Source organism: Lycorma delicatula, chromosome 9 (genome assembly GCF_047948215.1).
Source record: "Lycorma delicatula isolate Av1 chromosome 9, ASM4794821v1, whole genome shotgun sequence".
In the NCBI taxonomy this organism is placed as follows: domain Eukaryota; kingdom Metazoa; phylum Arthropoda; class Insecta; order Hemiptera; family Fulgoridae; genus Lycorma; species Lycorma delicatula.
Window position 1 is genome coordinate 81,033,272 of NC_134463.1, and position 22,983 is coordinate 81,056,254.

General features: G+C 32.9%; 1 protein-coding gene across 3 annotated transcripts in view; it reads right to left on the minus strand.

The window, feature by feature from the left end:
- Positions 1-22,983, minus strand: part of LOC142330627 (synaptic vesicle glycoprotein 2C-like) — a 167,276-nt gene that overhangs the window by 122,199 nt on the left and 22,094 nt on the right. The gene's annotated exons all lie outside the window — the stretch shown is intronic.

Consider the following 22,983-nt stretch of genomic DNA (forward strand, 5'->3'; position numbering starts at 1 on the left):
TAAAAAAAGAAACAACATAAGGGAAAAACTTTTCGCTACTACTTTGATAAAATGCGGGAACTCTGAGAACCTTCTGCCTGAATAAAACTTCTGCTTCTCTTAGAACAAGATTTTCCAAAATCCGGAATTACCAGTACACAAACCTCAACACCAATAGGTTTATAAACAGAACAAATCATAGTTCTTTCCCTGAAAGTAACAATGTCCACTATACAGCCAGTCCGTGATGAAACGAGTAAATATGTCGCTTAAAAAAATGAACGTCAACTAAATTTCAGTAGGCTTAGCACGCTTATATGTTACCGTAAATTCGGCTTGAATAAAATTTCATGGACTTTACTTCTCAATTTTCCTAATAAGCTTGGCATTGATTTTACCATATATTTGCGGATGACTTGAATGATATCAGGTCTCTTACAACCAGTACGATTACGATATTTATCATAGATTATATTTAAATTGTAAGGCAAAACTCTCTAATTTTAATTCATTTGTAATATTTAAAAAATAATATTTAACATAATTATGTTAAAATAGGTATTTAATCAGTAAACAGATTTTGCTTTGATATGAAATATCATATGTATTTATAATAAAATAATTAATATAATGCAATTTACGTTAGACATTTGCTGATAATTTATGAAATAAAAGCTAACCTTTGTAACTGCATTTTCAGCATTATTAATGTATATCCGTCTTTTAAATCTTTACTGCGGTTAACTCATTTTTTAAATTTATATTTTTCAAAATAAAATCTGAATAAAAGTACATTAAAGAAAAACAATTCTCAAATACTACGCACATTAAATACACACTTAAAACACGTTAAAACCCATTTATTTACTAACTATGAAAGTGTTAAGACTCAGGCTTCATTTCCTCCTTTTTATTTGTAAAAATAAAATTTTTCACTTTTTTTCTTACTCTTTATAAATTCTCACTTTTTTGTTACTTTTCTTAAATGAATTTGTCTAATGCTCTGTTGTTAGTCGGTCTTTTCCATCCTTCAAAGACTCAACATGTGTTTAATACTTATGTGAAATTAATTAATACAATAATGTTATATATATATATATATATATATATATATATATGAACTACAAGTTCAAAGATTATAATAAAAATAATTTATATTATAAACAAAATAAAGGCTTTTATTTATTTGAATGAAAAAGCGAATAATAAATATTTTTTTATCCTTTTTTTTAACCATACTAGGTGAACCGGTAACCGCCTGAAAGACATTGCCTCGATTGGCGTAATGTGACGCGGGGATATCTAACCACCACCCGTCAGTATTGTCCGATCATCGGACACTTTCCCGTCGAGGTCCCTCTTGGGGCATTACGACCTCTGCTTCTGGATGCCGTAATACCCCTCCACGAGTAGGCTCTCTCTCTTTTTCCTGTTTAGTCTCCGGTAACTATCGTTAAGATAATTCTTCAGAGGATGAATGAGAATGATATGTATGAGTGTAAATGAAGTGTAGTCTTGTACATTCTCAGTTCGACCATTCCTGAGATGTGTGGTTAATTGAAACCCAACCACCAAAGAACACCGGTATCCACGATCTAGTATTCAAATCCGTGTAAAAATATCTGGCTTTACTAGGACTTGAACGCTGGAACTCTCGACTTTCAAATCAGCTGATTTGGGAAGACGCGTTCAGCACTAGACCAACCCGGTGGGCTCCCCGAGTGGGCTACCCTTCTCTTTCCTACCACTAGTTGGGTCCGAGTACGCTTCCCGTGCATACTCCCCGACCCTCGCGCGCCCTGCCCTCACACGTTGAGGATCCTCCACGCCTCATCAGAGTGCCCCAACCTTGTCGCACGACATCCTTCGCAAGAAGGCTACCTCCCTGTCTCTACCCGGTTCCGTGCTTCGTCCTCTCTAACTACATAATTTTTTTAGCCAGTCTCAATTTCAATAATAAATATTTAAAATAATTAAACCTAACCGAGGCGGCATATTATTCGGCAAAAAGAAAATAACGGTTTAACGAACCCCATGCAGCTCTAACAGATATACTAGTATATCCTTTTCTACAGTCAAGTTCAAAGTATCTCTACATTAGCTCGGATAAGATGACATGAGTGCATGTTTTTACACGACTGCCCAAAAAGATTGTATTTAGGGTGTAAGTTTGTTCCATCATAGTAGCTCAACGGCTGAACCAATTTAGACGTATGATCCCGCGTTGGATTCCTTACTTTACTGGGAGTGTTATAGGCTATATAAATAAATAAATAAATAAATAAATATATATATATATATATATATATATATATATTTTAAATGATTTAAAAAAATTGGAAAAATTATACTATATATAAATAGGCCTACTATATACCAAATTGTCACCCGCACGCTCTTTAATTATCCAATATTAAACAGCAATGTTTGCTAGCAATGATTTTATTTTGGAAGTGGTGTTTTTTAATTTTTAATATTTATCTTTTGTTTTTTCATTAGAAAACAATAAATCATTTTAAAAATATACTCTGCAACGTGTGTTAATGCAATATAACTTCATTCAACTTACAATGTATCAAAAAATATTTCCGTAGAATATTAAAATCTGACTGAGAAGCATGGAAGACATTAAGAAAACAAGAAAAGTTACGATCGAATTTTTTGTTGTAATGATATTTAAAGAAATCTCAAAAAAGTTTTTTTTTAAATAAGAGAAAGTAAAGAGGCTCCCCACCACTTCAAGTAAATATTTTTGATTTATTATTTATACTAATTTTGAATCACAGTTAAGGTCAAACTAATATCCAGATTTGTTTAAAAGTAGATCAGGCACTTTTATACGGGTTTGAGTACTAGATCGTGAATACCGGTGCTCTTTGGTGGTTGAGTTTCAATCAACCACACATCTCAGAAGTGGTCGACCTGAAAGATCTTAAATCCTGAAGATTTTAAGCATATCTGTATTCCATATCAACTCACTAATATAATACTACAGGGTTATGAATTACCTGGATAAATAATACAATACATACGTAGTTACATAACGAAAATATTTAATGCTTAAATAAAAAAAAGAGGAAAAAAACCGTATCGTATTATGTAATAAAGTAACTTATTTTATAATAATTTATGACTTTTTTAACTATGACTTGGACATAACTTTAGTTAAACGTCTATCTATACTTTTCAAATATAAAAAAAAAAAACTTTAAAAACTCTTAATGCTATTAAACATAATTTACTTTTTCATGTCACACAATATAAATGTAAATTATGTTTACATTATTTTTTCTTCAACAAAAGTTATATTTTTGTTTTAGACTGATTATTAACGGTTCTATAGTTGATATGCTCTATACCTCGATGATTTTGAAGTATAATCATTCGTTTCATTTAAATGGAAAAAATAAAGAATGTGTATTTTATTTTATTCCCAGATCAATTTTTAATTAATTTATGCAGTTACGTTTTAATACTAAATGTATTTTTAAAGACTGAAGAAAAAAACGACTAAAAAAATACCCCTTTTGATTAACTAACACAACTTTATGCTTGCTTAAAATGCACAGCCTAAACATATAATTTACAAGCACCCGTCATCGCGGCTTCACTCGTGCTATAAGCGTGTAGAACTTCAAAATGGAAATAGGTTGTTAATAATTACTTGTGAGCTGTAGCTGTCAGAGTGCTATTCACAACTTACTGGATAAAATAAATGTTCTTACTGAATAGATAAATTTAAAATGATGTGTTCCCTAAATAAAGAAAGACTTCAATTCAATTAAATATTTTAAGTCTTTCAATAACTAGTCTCACGATAAATTAGCTGAATTTTTAAAAACTCTGCAAGACGGAAACCTTTTCAAAACGGAATTCATGCTCGGCCCCGTCAGATTCCGTTTTGGAGAGATTTATTGTAGTAATATAATTTATAAAACACTTACTTTTATTTTTGATCAGAATATGGCTTTATTAATCCCAGTCCTTTGATGGGAATGGAATGGAATGCAAAGTTGGCGGGAGTTTATTTCTCCCTACGAATCGCAGAACCTGGACAGAGTCCCTTGCTGCTGGATGATTTTAATCGGGCGTGTTTTTAAAAGGTTTATTTTAAATGACGGGTCTAATTTTTCAAGTTTTGTTTTATTTAATATTTAGTATTTTAAGGACGGATTTAATTGCATTCCAATCCGTTGTTAAACCAGCGTTATCGAACCCATTTTATGGGCCGACCGCGGAAGGCTAGGCTTATGCAACCTGTCCTCCCGACGTAATTCCCCTTCAGACCGTCCACTGAAGTCTTTTCGGTGCTAACGCTTCACAGGCTAGCAGGAATACGCCACAACGGGGCACTAACTATGTGGAGGGAGCAATGCGCCCCCTTTTCCGGAGGAGTCGCAATTGCTGATTTGTGTTAATTTTTATGTAAGTTTTAAAGTAAGGGTTGTGTAGAAGCTCTTCATCCACTTCTGTTATGGCTGCCTTTCAGGACGCATCTCTGCTGGGCTCTGTTCCGGACTCCAGTCCGTGATGTTGGGACGAGTAGAGGGTCTTCCTTCTTCTTCTTCTCCCTCTTCTTCTTCCGATGACCTCTTCATTCTTCTTTGGCCTGCACTTTCCGAGAATTGGTAGTAACCGAAGTTACATACCGTTAACATACCTCGTATTCCCGAGGTCCCAAAGGGCTGAACGGGGGAAAGTGCAGGTTTCTTCTTTCTTCCATGCTGTCAGTGGCTGCTGGGCTTGTGACTGCTGGGCTTATGGCTGCTGGGCTTATGGCTGCTGGGCTCGTTCCCTCATTCTTCTTTCTTGAAAGGAAACCTTTGATGGGTTGATAAATGTTCCCATTCTTTTATTTTAAACAAAACGAACGAAAAACTTTCACGTTTATCAGTGAAATACTAATTTAGTGACAAAGATGAATTACTCTCTAATTTTCTGATAACGGTTATTAACTGTTTGTACCCCTAATTTAGAATAAAATAATAATAATAATAAATCGATAATTTAAAATAGAAATAGGCGCGCGCGCGCGCGCGCGATCACGCACACACACACACACACACACACACACACACACACGCAGAGAGAGAGAGAGAGAGAGAGAGAGAGAGAGAGAGAGAGAGAGAGAGAGAGAGAGAGAGAGAGAGAGAGAGAGAGAGACCGATTCGCTGAACTGCGTAGGAAATTGGTCTGAGCATGCGCGGTTGCTATTAAAACGCAGACTCCGGCAAACCTACACTCTTCAGTACAATCAGCGTATAGTAAAAATATACTTTTATTTGACAAATTAATCTTAGAAGCAGCGGCCAGCAATATTCCAAAACAATGGGTAAAACTGTAAAAATAAACGCCCCGTGATGGAATGAGAAGTGCGAAAAAGCCGTAAAAGATGCTAAATGTGCCTTTAATACCGTTACGTGGCATAACACATACTCTAATTAAGTAGGTTATAAATTAAAACGGGCAAAAGCTCTTCGTGTGATTAAACTTAGCAAAAAAGAAGTCATGGCTTAAATTTATTTCGAACTTAAACGAACACCCCAAATGTGGAACAAAATTCACGCTTTAGACAATAATAAAAAAATTGTAAAAATTTCGCCGTTAATTAAATCAGGAAACACTCATACGCAAAACTCTTCAAAGGTAGCCAAAAGGTATGCTAGCTCAAAATTATGCTAACGATTCGAGTCGTTAGCTTATCTACTACTACTACTACTTAATGCAGTAGATGATACGATATCAGAAAACCGTCAAACAGATGAAGCAACAAAAAATCTAAATGACAAATTGACTCTTCAAGAACTACAGGAAGTATTGAAATCATACAAAAATACAAGCGCAGGACCGGACGACATCCCGCATACATTTCTCAAAAATTTACCGCTCGCAGGAGTTATAATATTTACTTTATATCAATTGTATGTTGTTGAATAATATATTTCCCTCAAAACAGGGAGAAGCGACCTTTATACCAATATTAAAATCAGGTATGAATCTCTCTGTAAAAGAAAGGCACCGATCGATAGCTTTAACGTGTTGTACATGCACACTTATGAAAAAATAGTTAATTAAAGGCTCAAGTTGTAATTTGAAAGTAATAGTATACTGTTACCACATCAGCATGCAGTCAAACTAGTGGTGCTCTACAACAGATAGTTTAGTAACGATTTTAAAAACGCTTTTAAAAACATAGGAACATAACGCCTTGACACATAGTGGAGAGACCGTATAACGAAATTGCTACCAAATTACAAGATACATGGAAGTATGATATATTTTATTGCGAACTCTGTAAACTCTAGAAAACTCGAGTAAGAGTTAATGGCATACTCTAGAAACTGTTTGAAATCGAAAACAACGTTCCGCAGGGAGGTATCATAAGCGTCACTGCATTCCTACTTGCAATAAACCACATTGTAATATTCCAGCACCTATCAAGGTCACGTTATACGCCGATGACGGTACGTTAATGCTAGCAGGAAGAAATATTACAACACTAGTAATACTTTAAAATTACCTCATAGCACTCCAGATTTTCTTCAATGAGACAGGTTTCAAAATACCTAAAACTAAAAACTCACTTCTGTGCGCTTTAAGGCAAAGAAGAAAAATCAGTACCTAAATAACAAGAAACTAACTGTTACAGGTAAAGTCAAAATCCTAGGTTTAACGCTTGACAGCAAATTATCGTGGAACGATCATCTGCAATAATTACAAATCGACTGTCTCAAAAGACTCAACATCTTGAAAATATTAATTTCGAAGAACTGGAGAGTAGAGCAAGAAGTTATAATTAAAAGATACCGTGCCTTAGTACATCTAAATTAAATTATGGCTTAATAGTTTATAACTCAACGAAACGTACGTTTCTGCAAATATTAGAATCAATACATAATGCTGCAGCAAGGCTGCCGACTGAGCGTTCCAAACTATTCCAATCGAAAACACATTATGCGAAGCAAATCTTACAACACTTGAGTACCGTAGAAAAACATGTTAAATTACAGCATATCGACAATAGTAACACCATCTAACATACGAGTAGTTAATGCCATCATGCAATTCACACAGTTTTCATTTCAATACAAAAATGCGAAGAAATTGCCTAAACCATTCGAAGAGAGAGCAATAAATTACCTGAATCATCTCAACATCACCAACCTCAACACAATGAAACAAGAATTTGCTAAACACCTCCTTAGCTTCAATCAACATTAGAAATACTGAAAGATAATACGGACATTTCTAAACGTGATTATAGATTACACAATCATCACTGAAAATCAAGCACTGAAAGCTCTGTAGTTATGCCAGAAATAGATCTTTTATTAACATGCAGATGATGTTTCTACCTTCAACAGCGAAAGTTTTGCCATTCCCCAAGCATTAAAACACATCGAAAAAGCTGATATAGAAAAATTAATAATTTTTACAAATTCCATAATGCAATAACAGCAATAGAAAATAAATTAACGGACAATGCCGTAATCCAAAAAATAAACGAACAACCTAATCAAAGCCAAAAGGCCTTCTGCAGAAATCAAACTCGGTTGGATACCGTCCCACTTAGACATTAAACAGAATGAAGCAGACAAGTTAGTTAAACAAGCTGCTGAATCTCACGAACACTGTCCAATTGAACATTTTGCCGATGTTTAAAGAAACTCAAAAACTATCGAAAAAGAAAGTAATTAATACCTTTCTTTTTTCTTTTTCCTGTTTAGCCTCCGTAACTACCGTTTAGATAATAATTCAGAGGATGAATGAGGATGATATGTATGAGTGTAAATGAAGTGTAGTATTGTACATTCTCAGTTCGACCATTCCTGACATGTGTGGTTAATTGAAACCCAACCACCAAAGAACACCGGTATCCACGATCCAGCATTCAAATCCATGTAAAAATAACTGGCTTTACTAGGACTTGAACGCTGGAACTCTCGGCTTCCAAATCAGCTGATTTGGGAAGACGCGTTCACCACTAGACCAACCCGGTGGGTTAAGTAATCAATACCTGGAACAAAAAATATCAACTTCATACCAAATACGAAAAATGTTTTGAAGAAAATCCCGTACGCTCATTTCCCAGGAAACAACAAGAAATCATAACTCGATTTAAGATAGGACACGCTAATTTCAGCCACGTACATCTCATATTGAAAAAGAAGCGAAATCTTTGCGAATATATAACAGGATTATCTATCAGTAAAACACATTATTACCGACTGTCCACAATATCAAACGGAAAGAATGTAACATAACGATTCCTAAGATCTAGAAAAGTGCTTAAATAATGTGAAAATTTTTGAGAAAACTTAGTTATCTGGACTTCAATTTTCAGCATTATATATATGTGTAAATAATAAGTAACAAATTCTGTTAGACATGTGACTTCTTATTCTGTGTTAACTCCCGAATGGTACTTACTGCTACAAGATGTATTCGGTAATTTCATATTATATACATATGAGCCACTAGGTGTCGCTAATGACCGACCAATAAGTTAATGCGTCATCAAAAAAAAAACAAAACCAAAACCAATACATTACTAGTACTACATAAAACATTACTATCTCATACGGTAAATTAAAATTTAATTCACTATTATTGTGTAACAATAATAATAATTACATTAAGCAGAAATATAACCGGTTAGGTTTTTATGACGCGGTACATTATTTACATTGCAATATATAATAAACAGTCATAAAAATTTATTCAGTAATCGATAACAAAAAATTAAAATCTTTATAATTAATTATATAATCATGAATCATACACACATATAATAATAATTTATAAAAACCACTTACCAAACTTTTTTATATGTGTTCAAGTACTTTCGGGTACCAAATTCATCATCAGGAGCTCAAAAACTTTTACATTATTCTTAAAATAAAAAACTAAAACTCATTCATCGTATGTAAGACGTCAAGTAAAACGTAAAAATGTACAACAGTGATCGTCATGTATTAAAAAATTATGTCGACTTAATGTCCACTCACAATAAAAGTTTCCACCGCTCTGGTAAAATTGAAAGCAAACGGCGTAGTCAGCTCACTCTATAGTTAAAGTTCAGAACTTGTCTATATAATATATCATTGTCAATTCTTGTTTGTTCATTCATTCATTTATTATTATTAAGATATATATGGGCATTTTTCTGGTTATATTATATAGGTAGTACCTTCTATATTATTTTAAAAATCAAGAATTTCAATAAAATTTTCTGGATTATAATTATACCTCCTCTATGAATCATGAGACCTTGCCGTTGGTGAGGGGACTTGAGTGCTCAGGGATACAGAGTAGCTGGACCGAAGGTGCAACCATATCGGAGAGGTATCTGTTGAGAGCCAGACTAAGGAATGATTCCTGAAAGAGGGCAGCAGCTCTTTCAGTAGTTGTTAGGGGCGTGAGTCACAATGACTTAAACGGCCATATCAACATCACTCAGTCCTCTGAGTACTGCGCAGCTGAAAGCAATGAAAAACTACAGCTGTTTTTTTTTCCAAGAAAATGTGGCTCTCTGCATTTTCACTTAACAATAATGGAGGCGCCTTCCTTGGTAAAATATTCCGGAAGTAAAATAGTCCCCCGTTCGGATCTCAGGGTGGGGACTACTAAGGAAGGGATCACCAGAAAAGTAAAAATTAACATTCTACGAGTCGAAGCGTGGAATGTTAGAAGCTTAAAAAAGGTTGGTAGGGTAGAAAATTTAAAAAGGGAAATGGATAGGGTAAAGGTGGATATAGTAGGAATTAGTGAGGTTCGGTGGGAAGAGGAAGGCGACTTTTGGGCAGGTGACTTTAGAGTAATTAACTCAGCGTCAAATAATGGGCAGGCAGGAGTAGGTTTCGTGATGAACAAGAAGATAGGGAGGAGAGTGGAGTATTTCAAGACGCATAGCGATAGAATCATTGTAATAAGGATAAAATCAAAACCTAAACCGACAACGATTGTTAACGTCTATATGCCTACAAGCGCCCATGATGATGATGAGGTAGAGTGTGTATACGAAGAGATTGATGAAGCAATTAAACACGTAAAAGGAGATGAAAATTTAATAATAGTTGGAGATTGGAATGCAAGCATTGGAAAAGGCAAGGAAGGAAATATAGTGGTTGAATACGGGCTGGGCAAAAGGAATGAAAGAGGGGACCGACTTATAGAGTTTTGCACGAAGTATAATTTAGTAATTGCCAACACCCAATTTAAAAATCATAATAGAAGAATATACACTTGGAAAAAGCCAGGCGATACTGCAAGGTATCAGATAGATTATATCATGGTTAAGCAAAGATTTAGAAATCAACTCGTTGACTGCAAAACTTACCCTGGAGCAGACATTGATAGCGACCATAATTTGGTGATAATGAAATGTAGATTGGGGTTTAAAAACCTGAAGAAAAGGTGTCAGATGAATCGGTGGAATTTAGAGAAGCTTGAGGAAGAGGAGGTAAAGAAGATTTTTGAGAAGGACATCGCAAGAGGTCTGAGTAAAAAAGATAAGGTAGAAAATGTAGAAGAAGAATGGGAGAATGATAAAAAGGAAATTCTTAAATCATCAGAAGCAAACTTAGGCGGAATAAAGAGAACTGGTAGAAAACCTTGGGTTTCAGACGATATATTGCAGCTGATGGATTAACGTATAAAATATAAGAATTCTAGTGATGAAGAAAGTAAAAGGAACTATCGGCAATTAAGAAATCCTATAAACAGGAAGTGCAAACTGGCGAAAGAAGAGTGGATTAAAGAAAAGTCTTCAGAAGTGGAAAGAGAAATGAACATTGGTAAAATAGACGGAGCATACAGGAAAGTTAAGGAAAATTTTGGTGTACATAAATTAAAATCTAATAATGTGTAAACAAAGATGGTACACCAATATATAACACGAAAGGTAAAGTTGATAGATGGGTGGAATATATTGAAGAGTTATACGGAGGAAATGAATTAGAAAATGGTGTTATAGAGGAAGAAGAGGAAGTCGAGGAGGATGAAATGGGAGAAACAATACTGAGATCTGAATTTAAGAGAGCATTAAAAGATTTAAATGGCAGAAAGGCTCCTGGAATAGACGGAATACCTGTAGAATTACTGCGCAGTGCAGGTGAGGAAGCGATTGATAGATTATACAAACTGGTATGTAATATTTATGAAAAAGGGGAATTTCCGTCAGACTTCAAAAAAAGTGTTATAGTAATGATACCAAAGAAAGCAGGGGCAGATAAATGTGAAGAATACAGAACAATTAGTTTAACTAGTCATGCATCAAAAATCTTAACTAGAATTCTATACAGAAGAATTGAGAGGAGAGTGGAAGAAGTGTTAGGAAAAGACCAATTTGGTTTCAGGAAAAGTATAGGGACAAGGGAAGCAATTTTAGGCCTCAGATTAATAGTAGAAGGAAGATTAAAGAAAAACAAACCAACATACTTGGTTATTTTTTTTCCTATTTAAAAAAAATATATTTAAACATATATATATATATATATATATATATATATATATATATATATATATATATATATATACATATCCTATGACACTCCCAATAATGTAAGGATTCCAACGTTATACATATAAATCGGTTCAGCCGTTGAGCTGCTACGGTAAAACAAACTAAATACATTATATCTAATACTAATATAAAATAAATATTAAATACTAATGCATTCTAAATACATTACACTAGTTACCGGGCACAGTCGTGTAAAAACACAAGACGATCAGAATCTGGAGTTGTTGAATATTTTTTCATATGAACATCAGAATTATTAGGAAAACTTTTATTGATTTAATGTGGCATTTAAATTTTTAAACAACGCGTTTAAAATTGATATGCTTTAATTCTTATCGAAACTTGGATTGATGAAGCTGTCTTTTTCAAATATTGTATAGATGTGTATAATTCCTAAGTGCGATGGTGTTTGTAAAGTTAAGAAAATAGTTGAAATCGTTGTCATTAAAAGTTTTCAATGTAACTAATCGTAGTAGATAAGAAAATAAATATTATCTCTGTCGTTCTCCGAATGGTGACGAAAGCAAATTCGTTGAAAGTTTGGCTTTAGATAACCAACTGAATCCTTGATAGGCGATATAAATTCGGCTGATAATACCACTATGAATACATTAATATACTCAACGGATATGGTTTTACTTCTTATATTAATCCTACCACATGCATATCGGTTAATTTACAATCTTGACTAGATATATACTTTTTAAAAATATAAATAATAAAATTCACAGTTGTATTTGTAATGTTTTAAATACAAAAATTATAGATTTCTATTTCAATTCATATGTTTACTGATACTAATTTAAGTAGAAATAATACTAACAAAAATACCATTACAAAATACAATATAATCATTACAATGTGGGCATGACAAGACTTCCTTGTACGCCTTTTAAATTACATATATACATTTTTTTTTTAAATGAAAAGTATTAAAAATTTTATTTCATTAATAATTTATGAAATTTTTTCATATTTTTTTTGAAATTGTTATTATTGAATTATTTATTATAAAAGATTTTTTTATAATCAGAGAATAATAATTATTAATAAATCAATATATTTAAATTAAAAAAAAAGTTAACAAAAGAAAAGGAGATGAAGTCTGACCAAATATTTCATTAATTAAATTTTTATTTGGCAATAACTCTGGAACCAATGAAAATAAGTACCACTTATGATATAATGTTCAAAAGCGCTCAATAAGGGCTAATTACTGCAGTTAAGAAAAAGTCCAAAATCCAGTTTTTTGGATTTTGGGCTTTTTTTGACACTTTGCTCTTTTGGACACTTTTTTTGGCTCAGTTCATTGCAATCAAAAGGGAAGGTGCTCAACTAGATGTTACAACATCTCGATTCCCCCCCCGAGGGGAGAAGATCCCATCTCGTAGCGTATCAGGTCGCTACACCACCCTTTCCGTTCCATGCCAGTAATGGCTTTAACGGAGGACATCTTCTCGCCCTCAAAATGATCACATTCCACAGTGTTCAGTCCGGCCTCGTGAGATGCCACCGATGCAGATACCCCGAGGGACATCTACATCGGTAAGTTCACCCCGATAGTAGATTTTGAATTTTGCCTTCCTAAGAAGACATCTGACACCTAATGCTACCACGTTGCCCTCAGGAACTAAGCGAGAAACCTACTCGCGGAAGATCGAAGACCCCGCGCCTAGTTCTAACAATTTAATGACCCAATTTCGTGAATGTCTCGAATTCTACGCAAAATAACAACAACTTCCCCACTAAAAGTGTTGATCGCAACGAAATTTAGACCTAGCCCCCTTAATAAACCCAGCTAACGTTATAACTCATATATGAGTGCACAATTTAATCGGACTCCGGTCTGGTCTACCGGGGAGAGGAAAATGAACGCCTACTCCCGCTCAGCTCCCATCACGGAGTCCCGCGTGACATTCACCTTGTTCCATTAACCGCTGTCGAAACGCCGCTGCATACCACCTAAGCGGCATGCAGCCACATCCCGCCAACAATGTCGTATGCTCATACAAATGCCCCCGTCGAAGCGCGACCGCATCCCCCGGGACAAGGAATTCCATGCCCGTTGGCAGCGGCCGCAACTCCGCCGACGGCTTAACATATCAATTGACACCTCTTATAACTAACCGTGGCTAGTTGCCGAAGCGCCTACCTTCGGTCAATCAAACTGCCCAGGCGGACCCTAGCCACCCGGGTTCCTAACTACTAAATCCCTTCGGCCGTCCTGCATCGGGCGAGGTAGATATTACAACAGCTGTAAATCCAAAATTTCAATATCCTACGGCTAATCGTTTTGAAGTTATGCGAGGTACGCACATACATACGGACATAAGTCACGCCGTAACTAGTCAAAATGGATATTTTCGTTGAAATCTGAAAACCGAAAATTTCGCGATCTCAATACTTCCTTTACTTCATACAAGGAAGTAAAAATACAATATTTTGTATAATATTACAGTATTTTATATTAATTTTTTTTCCAATATTTTGTAAATACTACAAAATTCAATATTGTAATAATCTTGGAGGGTTGCATCAAACCAGTCAAATGACTGAAGATAAAAAAAAATCGTTCCAGATATAAGAACCTATTTTTAGAGTTAATGAAAGAACACCTAGCCGGAGTCTGGCATTTACTATAAAACTTTATAAATAGAAAATCTTTTGAAAAAAAGAGCTTTTATTTATAAATAGCATTCCAGTTGTACCACTATAAGTATTTGGTCTAATATATCAGCGCTCATATTTCGATAATCGAGGCGTACAAGTTAAATTTTCATTAAACCCAACTTAATTCAAGTTATCATATACTCACATCGATCCCTAATCCTTTAATGCAAAAACTACCAACCCAAATTTATTGAGAGTGGGTTAAACCGCTCCTGAAATGTAACATTAAATACAGGTCGATACACACACGCTTTTTTAAACATATTTTAAAAATATTTTTGGACTAAGAATAACAGGAAACGTCGAAGAGTACAAAACATGTAGGAAGGATTTTTTGAACGAATAACAATATTTTCTCTTTATTATATTTTATGAAAAGCCAAAACAATTAATAATTATTTTATAACCATAAAAGTAGTGTTCATTACTAGATAAATTCAATTATATTACTAATCTTTAATTTTTTTTATTAAAAACACTTAAGATATAACAATATATATTTGATCTTAACTTAATGTAAGATAAATATTAAAAATATTGCTCAAGTGTTTTATAAGTTACAACAATGACCTAGTGACGTCTTACGATTGCAATAAATCAAAATAATTAATGACAAATTGACTGTTAGATAAAAACCATACTGTTTATTCAATATCAAATTTGAATTATTAAATTAAAATTATTTAATGAATAATTTTTATATCTATATGAAATTCTAATTTATTTATGCCAAAAAAATATTAGAATAATTTAAAACGTAACAGGTTACGGTAATTTGAAAATTAAAAGCACGAATTGTTCGAATTGGTGATAACCTTGAATTACGAAAAGAGTTTATAGAAACCTTAAACCAACATCCTCCTATGGCTTAGGAACGCATACGGGACAAACAAACATTCACTTTTATATATATATATATATATATATATATATATATATATATATATATATATATATATATATATAAAGAGAGAGAGAGAGAGAGAGAGAGAGAGAGATGATATTAAATTTAGTAAACCACATAATAATTGTCTAAATAAGTCAATGATGGCAGAGAAAACGTCCACTGATTTAGATAATGACATTAAATTTAATAAAAGAAGCTTTAGATTATTTATTTATACGACTTATTTTATTTATGATTTATGTTGTAGTGACGTTTGAACTGCGGAAAACATTTCGGGATCATAAGAAAACTATAGTTAATTTCGTAATTAGTAGTCCAGTAGTTTTTAGGTTTATCAGGAACAAACGAAAAAGATGTCTCTTTATCCAATACGATCCAATGTCTCCCAGAAAAATCTGTAAGTTTGAATTTCTGTTCAGGTGGAAAAATACTGTTATTAGCTGGCAAACCATTATATATACAGAAAACCATTAATTGAAAAAAAAGTAGTTATTTGTTCAATTAACGTCCAAAAGTAGTTTTGGAGATGAATATTACCGAATTAAAGCTTGAATTAGTAGTTTTCATTAACTTTTTATTGATATAAAATAAATTGTGCAGACAGATTGGGTATTAATTTTTCTGTGTTACATTACACTATTTCGTACTCTTTCTACGTACGTGATATATGTTTACTATACTGTCGGCCCCTAAAATTGAGAGATCCTCGATGTTAAAGAAATGGAAATCACCTCAGTTCTTACTTTCTTTAGTACGTATGTCATTGAATACTTGTTATCCTTGAGAATTATTATGATGATTTTAAAATGACTTCTATTTCGTATTACGTAGACCCAACAGGCATTTATTTGTTTACGGCAACTGAGAGAGATTTTTTGAATAATAATAATAATAAGAAAAGAAATTATTATAAAAAGCTTTAAAATAAAATTCTCTACTTTTGAATAATCTTTTATTTTTGCTGCTCTCATTGATAAATTTATTATAGTACAGAGTGTTCTATAAGTGATGCAATCTTATGGAAGAATGTTCCATTCTTTTGTTGCAGGTTTAATTGACGAGACCCACCGGGTTGGTCTAGTGGTGAACGCGTCTTCCCAAATCAGCTGATTTGGAAGTCGAGAGTTCCAGCGTTCAAGTCCTGTTAAAGTCAGTTACTTTTACACGGATTTGAATACTAGATCGTGGGTACCGGTGTTCTTTGGTGATTGGGTTTGAATTAACCACACATCTCAGGAATGGTCGAACTGAGACTGTACAAGACTGCACTTCATTTACACTCATATATATTATCCTCATTCATCCTCTGAAATATTATCTGAACGGTAATTATCGGAGGTTAAACAGGAAAAAGAAAGAGGTTTAATTGAGAAAAAATGGGTTACAAAATGCAGCAGAGAATATTTATTGTCACCCAGTACATTCGATCTAACAGTTATGCCTAGATTTAGAATGCCTTCACAGAAAAGTACAGTATGGATGCACCAAATAAGTCCTCCATCAAGAGGCTGTATAACAAGTTCCAAGAAAAAGGGAATGTGGTCAGATTACTTCTATATACGGGCCTTTGAAACCAATAAATTTTCAACTTAAAAGGTCAAGGTGGTGAGGCTGTAGAGCAAGGTCACTATCAGTATCTCGAAATTTCACCTAATTAAGGTCACATTTTTCGTAGGCACATATGTAAACAATTAATAAATAAAAATATTTGCAAAAAAAAAGAATTTTGCAAAATCGCACCACCTCCACCACAAAAAAAAATGCTGTAATGTACTACTATGTTGTGACGTCACAGGAGAGCGGTAGAATTAAATAAATGAATAATATTCGAAGTGTAAAAATGTAAGTCGGTGTGGCCGGGTCTCGAACTCGATCGCCCGGTTGAATCGGTACCTTGTACGTCAAGCATCGCGGCTACACCAGTTTACCGACCGGACAAGCGATATCTGTTCATGTAAGTTGTGAAATTACATTAGTTTAGTTAGTGTCGACCGTTACCGCCACACCCGCGCGAATTAAATACGGTATGCGCACTATAGTATTGAATTAAATAAACGAAAAAAATATTATATTTAAACTAGCGTACCCCGTCGCGACTTCGCCCACAATATAGATGTAGCTTCACTCGCAATGCTTTTTTAATAGCAAACTTATTTTTTTATAAATAAAAAAATATTTAATCGACAATATTATATTTAAATTTTCATTAAATCCTGATAAAAAGGTAAATAAAAAATTTTATGAAAAATACTGAAGGAATATACGATAAACAATGAATTGTTGCCCAAAACTTAAGTAAAGGAAGATAAGAAAATTGAACAATTTTTGTTAGACCAATCCATTTTATGAATGAATTAAAATAGTTCAATATAAAAGTCCAATAAAGATAAACAAAACATTTATTACAATCCCAAATCTAGCAATCTCATCGCGGCTCTTCGCCTGTGCTCTATGGTTAATTGCGCTTACTGACACGATCAGAGGATCATGGCTCCCTTCGCTCTCCCTTCCCGTTTTCTCCCGTTTCCCTTTCCTTCTCCCGTTTCCCTTTCCCTTACTTCCCTTTTCCCTTTCTCTGCCCCATTTCCCTTCCCTCCTTCCTATTTCCTCTTTTCTTTTTTATCTTTTCCCGTTTTTCCTTTTCCCTTTTTTATTTTTTCGATTTTCCCTATTTCCCTTTTCCGATTTTTCCCTTTCACCCTTCTTTCCCGGTTTTCGATTCCAGTTGGTTTTCGATGAATTTCGGTAAAGGTTCATTTTGCCGCTAAGCAGAAATCATGGTAAAATACTTTGTTATTCCTAATTTAAAAACAAAGCATTTTCTGGACACATGTTTATTATGAACTTTTTTCATTATTTTAAACAGATAAATACTGCTGTAAAATTTAACGACATTCTTCTGGAGCACTCACACTCATTCTGTCGTTCTGCGCGCGCACACGATGTATTATTATTACTTATTTGACAGATGTAATGAATTACTTCATTTCAATGCTTTACCTACGCTTTTAATTGCAACCAATTTTTTTCATCTGACATCTTCAATTATTTGCTTTACATATTGTAATTTTTTAATTTCATTTTAATTAAATTTATTTAAACCACTTCCTCTTTCCCCATTTCCCTTTCTACTCTTTTCTCTTTCCATTTCCTTTTCCTCGTTTTCCCCTTTTTTCTTTTTTCCATTTCCCCCTTCTTCCCTTTTTACCCTTTTCCCTTTTCCGATTTTTCCCTTTCTCCCTTCATATCATATTGCTTCAGAGGATGAGATGAACCATTTGTTGCGTGTGTGAAAATGCCAAGCCTGACCGGGAATCGAACCCGGGATCTCTGATGCGCCACGGAGGCCGGCTCACCACTAGACCTGAACTCAAAATACATGAACTGCCTCAGTCTCTCGGTTGAAAATTCCGTTGATTTTATAAACTGCGATAAAAGTTTATTGGAAAATCTACTATTTAATCGGTTAAACTGTATGCATAAGGGAAGTAGGACAATAATTTAAATATTTTTTCAATGTCATTAAATAGACATTATTAAATGTTATTAAAGATTATAAAAAAATGTTTAAGATTTTATAAATTGTTTTCTTATCATAATTGGGGGTACTGACTTTTATCCAACTCGGTATTTTAATTATTCGAATAATTTTACTTTAATTATTGCATAGCAATACAAAATTATTATTATATATTTTTTTCTTTAAACTTAATGTCAAATTACACACCACTTATCTAGGCTTAAATACAAATCAGTAGTTGCTTTTGTATAGGTTTAAAACGGTTTGTCCTGCATCTTTAAAAAGTTCGCTTAATTAAATATCAACAATGGAAGTAATTATTTGGGTTACAATAGCATTCAACTACAAATACAAGTAACTTTTCCTTTAACTAAATCTGTTTCGTAAGTCTTACAATATCATAGAAAAGCTATGTATTAATTGATTAAAAATATTGCAAGGAGGGATATGTCTGTTCCAAGGAGATAATCCGTGACCTTTCGATTGTTGTTAGTTCTTTTAGTAGTCTGTCGAATAAATTTATGAAGCATGTAACTAAATTATTTGATTTTTAAAAATATGATGGAAATTAGCCGAAATAATACGATCTAAATAATTTTCTAAATTTATGACTTTATTGATCTACTGAATATAAAATTATTGGATATAAATGTCATCAAAAAAATGTATAAAAATAGAATTATCTAGGCAAAGATGATATAAATAGGTTGTTATAAAATAGGTTATATCTATTACTTATTTAACAAAAGGAAAAGTCGATAGCTTATTTATGTGTCACTAAAAAGACAACTACTGTCAATGTATCGATTGTAATACGACAAGTTATAGTATTTATTCATAATTTAAAATTCACTATCGTTACCGCGATTAAAATAGAAATCAAAAATTATCTTTAGTATTTAAAAAAAGCCTAAATGTATTCACTATTTAATGTTACCTTTTAATCTTTGTAAAAAATAATTTTCTTTTATGTATTCTGATATCGGTAACAATAAAATAAATAAACACGTATTTATTCATATATATTACAACAAAGCAATATTAATATGATATATATAATAATATATTATAACGACACAGCAACTTTACAATCTGTTCAGCAAGATAATTGAACAATAAGTACGTAAGATCTATTTAAACTAATATTAAGTATCCACAGACCTAGCGGCTTTGACTTAATAATGAAATAGAAGAGCACTCCATACGGCCAGACCATAAAGTCACCTAATTGAAACAATAAGGGGCAAACCAAGAATATTGTTCCTCAGCAATCTTGAAAAATCGCTGATCATGTTATCTAATAAATTGACCGCCAAATAATTCGGGTGCCACTTCAAACGACTTTGATACCGTAGGCTGACCAGAGAGATTTCCTGCCGAACGATTCGCAACTTAGGATCATTACTTATGTATCAGGGTATGTTGAGCATTTTCCGCAGTGTTTTTGTCTAGTAATGTTCAAGCACGTCAATACTGGAATTGCATGCAGTATCTCACAATTCAAGCTCGTAAGTCCAAACAGGCTTCAAAACGGATTTATAAATCAATAATTTACTTTCTGCTGAAAGCCGAGATCTATGTCCTATCAGCCAGTACATGTGTTTAAACTTAAGATCCAACTGTTTTCGTTTAGATGTGATATGTTTCGCCCAAGTAAGTCATCGATAGATGAAAACCCAAATATTTACAGTCTTGAGATCTCGGAATCGGAACATTGGAGATAGAAACAGGAGGACAGTGTTCCTTAAGAAGGGTGAACGTGACTTGCTTTGATTTTGTTTCGTTTATTTTTATTTTCCAATACTTAATCCACGATTCGAGGAGAGTGATATAATCTTGAATAAAACAAGATGCAGTAGTCGGATTTTCGTGGACAGCCAAAACTGCAGTATCGTCAGCAAACGTTGCAACTGTGGTAGCTGCCGTAGTTGGCAAGTCAGCCGTAAACCTAACATACAAGATAGGTCCGAGAACGCTTCCATGAGGTTCCCCTGATCGAATAAGGAACAAATTCGTCAAAACCTTTCCATTAATTAAAAATAAATAAATAAACATTTTACCCTAAAATATTGTTTGGAATATACCTCATTCTTAATGTAACATTTTCATTTTGTATAAAAAATAAGTATATTAATATGGATTTTTTTGATTTTTTGCTTGATTATTTATATCTACTGTACATCACCAAAAGAACCTTGAATCAATTTCCATAAAAATTATAGGATTATATTTTAACCAAATGAAATCCAGACATGTTAAAATAAAAATCTTACAAAGGTTCTGGATTTACTTGATAGGCATTTCGGACAAGAAATAGGAATATTTGGATCGGTCCATAAACACCTCTTATCACCGGAATAATACCAAGGCTTCATTAACTCAACAGGAATTGTTAGCATAGATCAAACTAGAAGAAATCTATATTTTATAGGGATTTGAATAATAGATCATGGATACTGGTGTTCTTTGGTGGTTGGGTTTCAATTAACCATACATATCAGAAATGGTCGACGTGAGACTATATAAGACTGTACTTCATTTATTACATTCATACATGTCATCCTCTCAAGTAATACCTTACGGTGGTTCCGAAGACTAAACAGAAAAAGAAGGTTAGATCTATACTTGGAAAACCGAAAATGACAAAAAAAGGATTAAGGATAAGGAAAAGGTGTGGTTGATAAGATAGGATAATCTACTCTCGAAAGAATCACTCTACTATAAAAACAACGTACTCAGAAGAAAACTTATCCTGCCCTAAAACTTTCGGGAGAACGCAGAATCTTTTTCGAAATAGAAACTGTTGATTAATTATTACCGATTTTAAGATCAAGTTAAACATACGTTAAAAAGATTTTTTTCTTTAGAAATGAAATTGCCATCAGAGATAGATATAAATTTCTATTAACATAACCTGGCTTATTTTGGAAATTATGATGATGTAAAAATCTATAAATAAATTATATACCGTTCAAAAAGACATTTTCTTGACGTATCAAAGCGGATAATATGTTTAAGAAACTTTTGTTTTTCTAGAAAATTGTTAAAAATATTCAATAGATGTTACAATTAATTTTTGAGCGAAAAAAGTTAGCAAAAATTAAAAACCTAGAATAAAATTTCAAGGGGGAAGTAGTAGTAATAAATTTTAACAACAATTATAAATTAAACATTTTTTTTTAGTTTTGAAAAAGCCCACCGGTTTTGTCTAGTGATAAACTCGTAGCAAATCACTACTTATTTAACAGCTGATTTTCTAAGTCGAAGGTTCTGAGGTTGAAATCCTAGTAAAAGTCAGTTATTTTTATATAGATTTGAATACCAGATAGTGGAAACCGTAATAATTTCGTAGTTGGGGTTCAATTAACCATACATATCAGGAATGGTCGCCCTGTGTCTGTACCAGACTACACCTCATTAACATGTAAATCATGTCATCATCCTCATACCATTGGGCCATGGGGGGTACTTTATTGTAACAACAAAGGCCACGGGCTGCTTTATTGTTCACTTAAGTTGAAGAGGTTGCAATGTACGAGTAAAAATGAGAAAAAAATACAGTTTTGAAAATATTCATAATTGTTCTGAAGGTAATAATTCTTGGTATTGTAAATTACTTATTTATTAGCAAGAAAATATCAAGTCAGGGTTATGTAAAAATCTCTGACCAATTCAGCATAGAGTAGAATCCAAAACTACTTTCTTGAAAAAGAAATGAACCGGTTTCTCACAGTCTGATCGATAACCCTTCGGATAATATTTGAAAGATCCTTAATGCTCGGTAATTTTTTTTTAATGTGTTATAAAATATACAGTAAAATTCAATAATTAAACGCTATACATTTTCTATATAATAGTCTATAGTATTTTAAGATGAATTTTTACTAATGATAAAATTAATTTAGATATAAAATAGTATAAAAATGAAAAAAAAGGATAATGTTAATAATACAAGAAAATAATTTATTATAAAAATATTATACATTCAACAAATTCTTTCTTGAGGTGGGCGCGTTTTCCATGCTCTCCTCCCACTACGAACACAATTGAATCAATATACGTAATTATAATTATGTGAAGATTACATACGAGCTAGGTTTATCAAATCATACTATTAACCTATACGTGGATAAGTTTCGTATAAAAGTTTTAAGTGGTTTGTTCATAATGAGATAAATTTTCACGCTGTTGTTAGATTCTTTTTTTTGTTACGTAACTAGAAATTAAAATATTTTTTTTTTTAAATACAGTTTAGCGTTTTTAAACCATATCAACTAGTTTTTTCTCACAAGTGCGAAATATATTTAATCATTGGAATATAAAGAAATTGAGTACAATTCTTTTTAAATGTAGCTTACAAAAAAATTCTGTGTAGATTTTTTA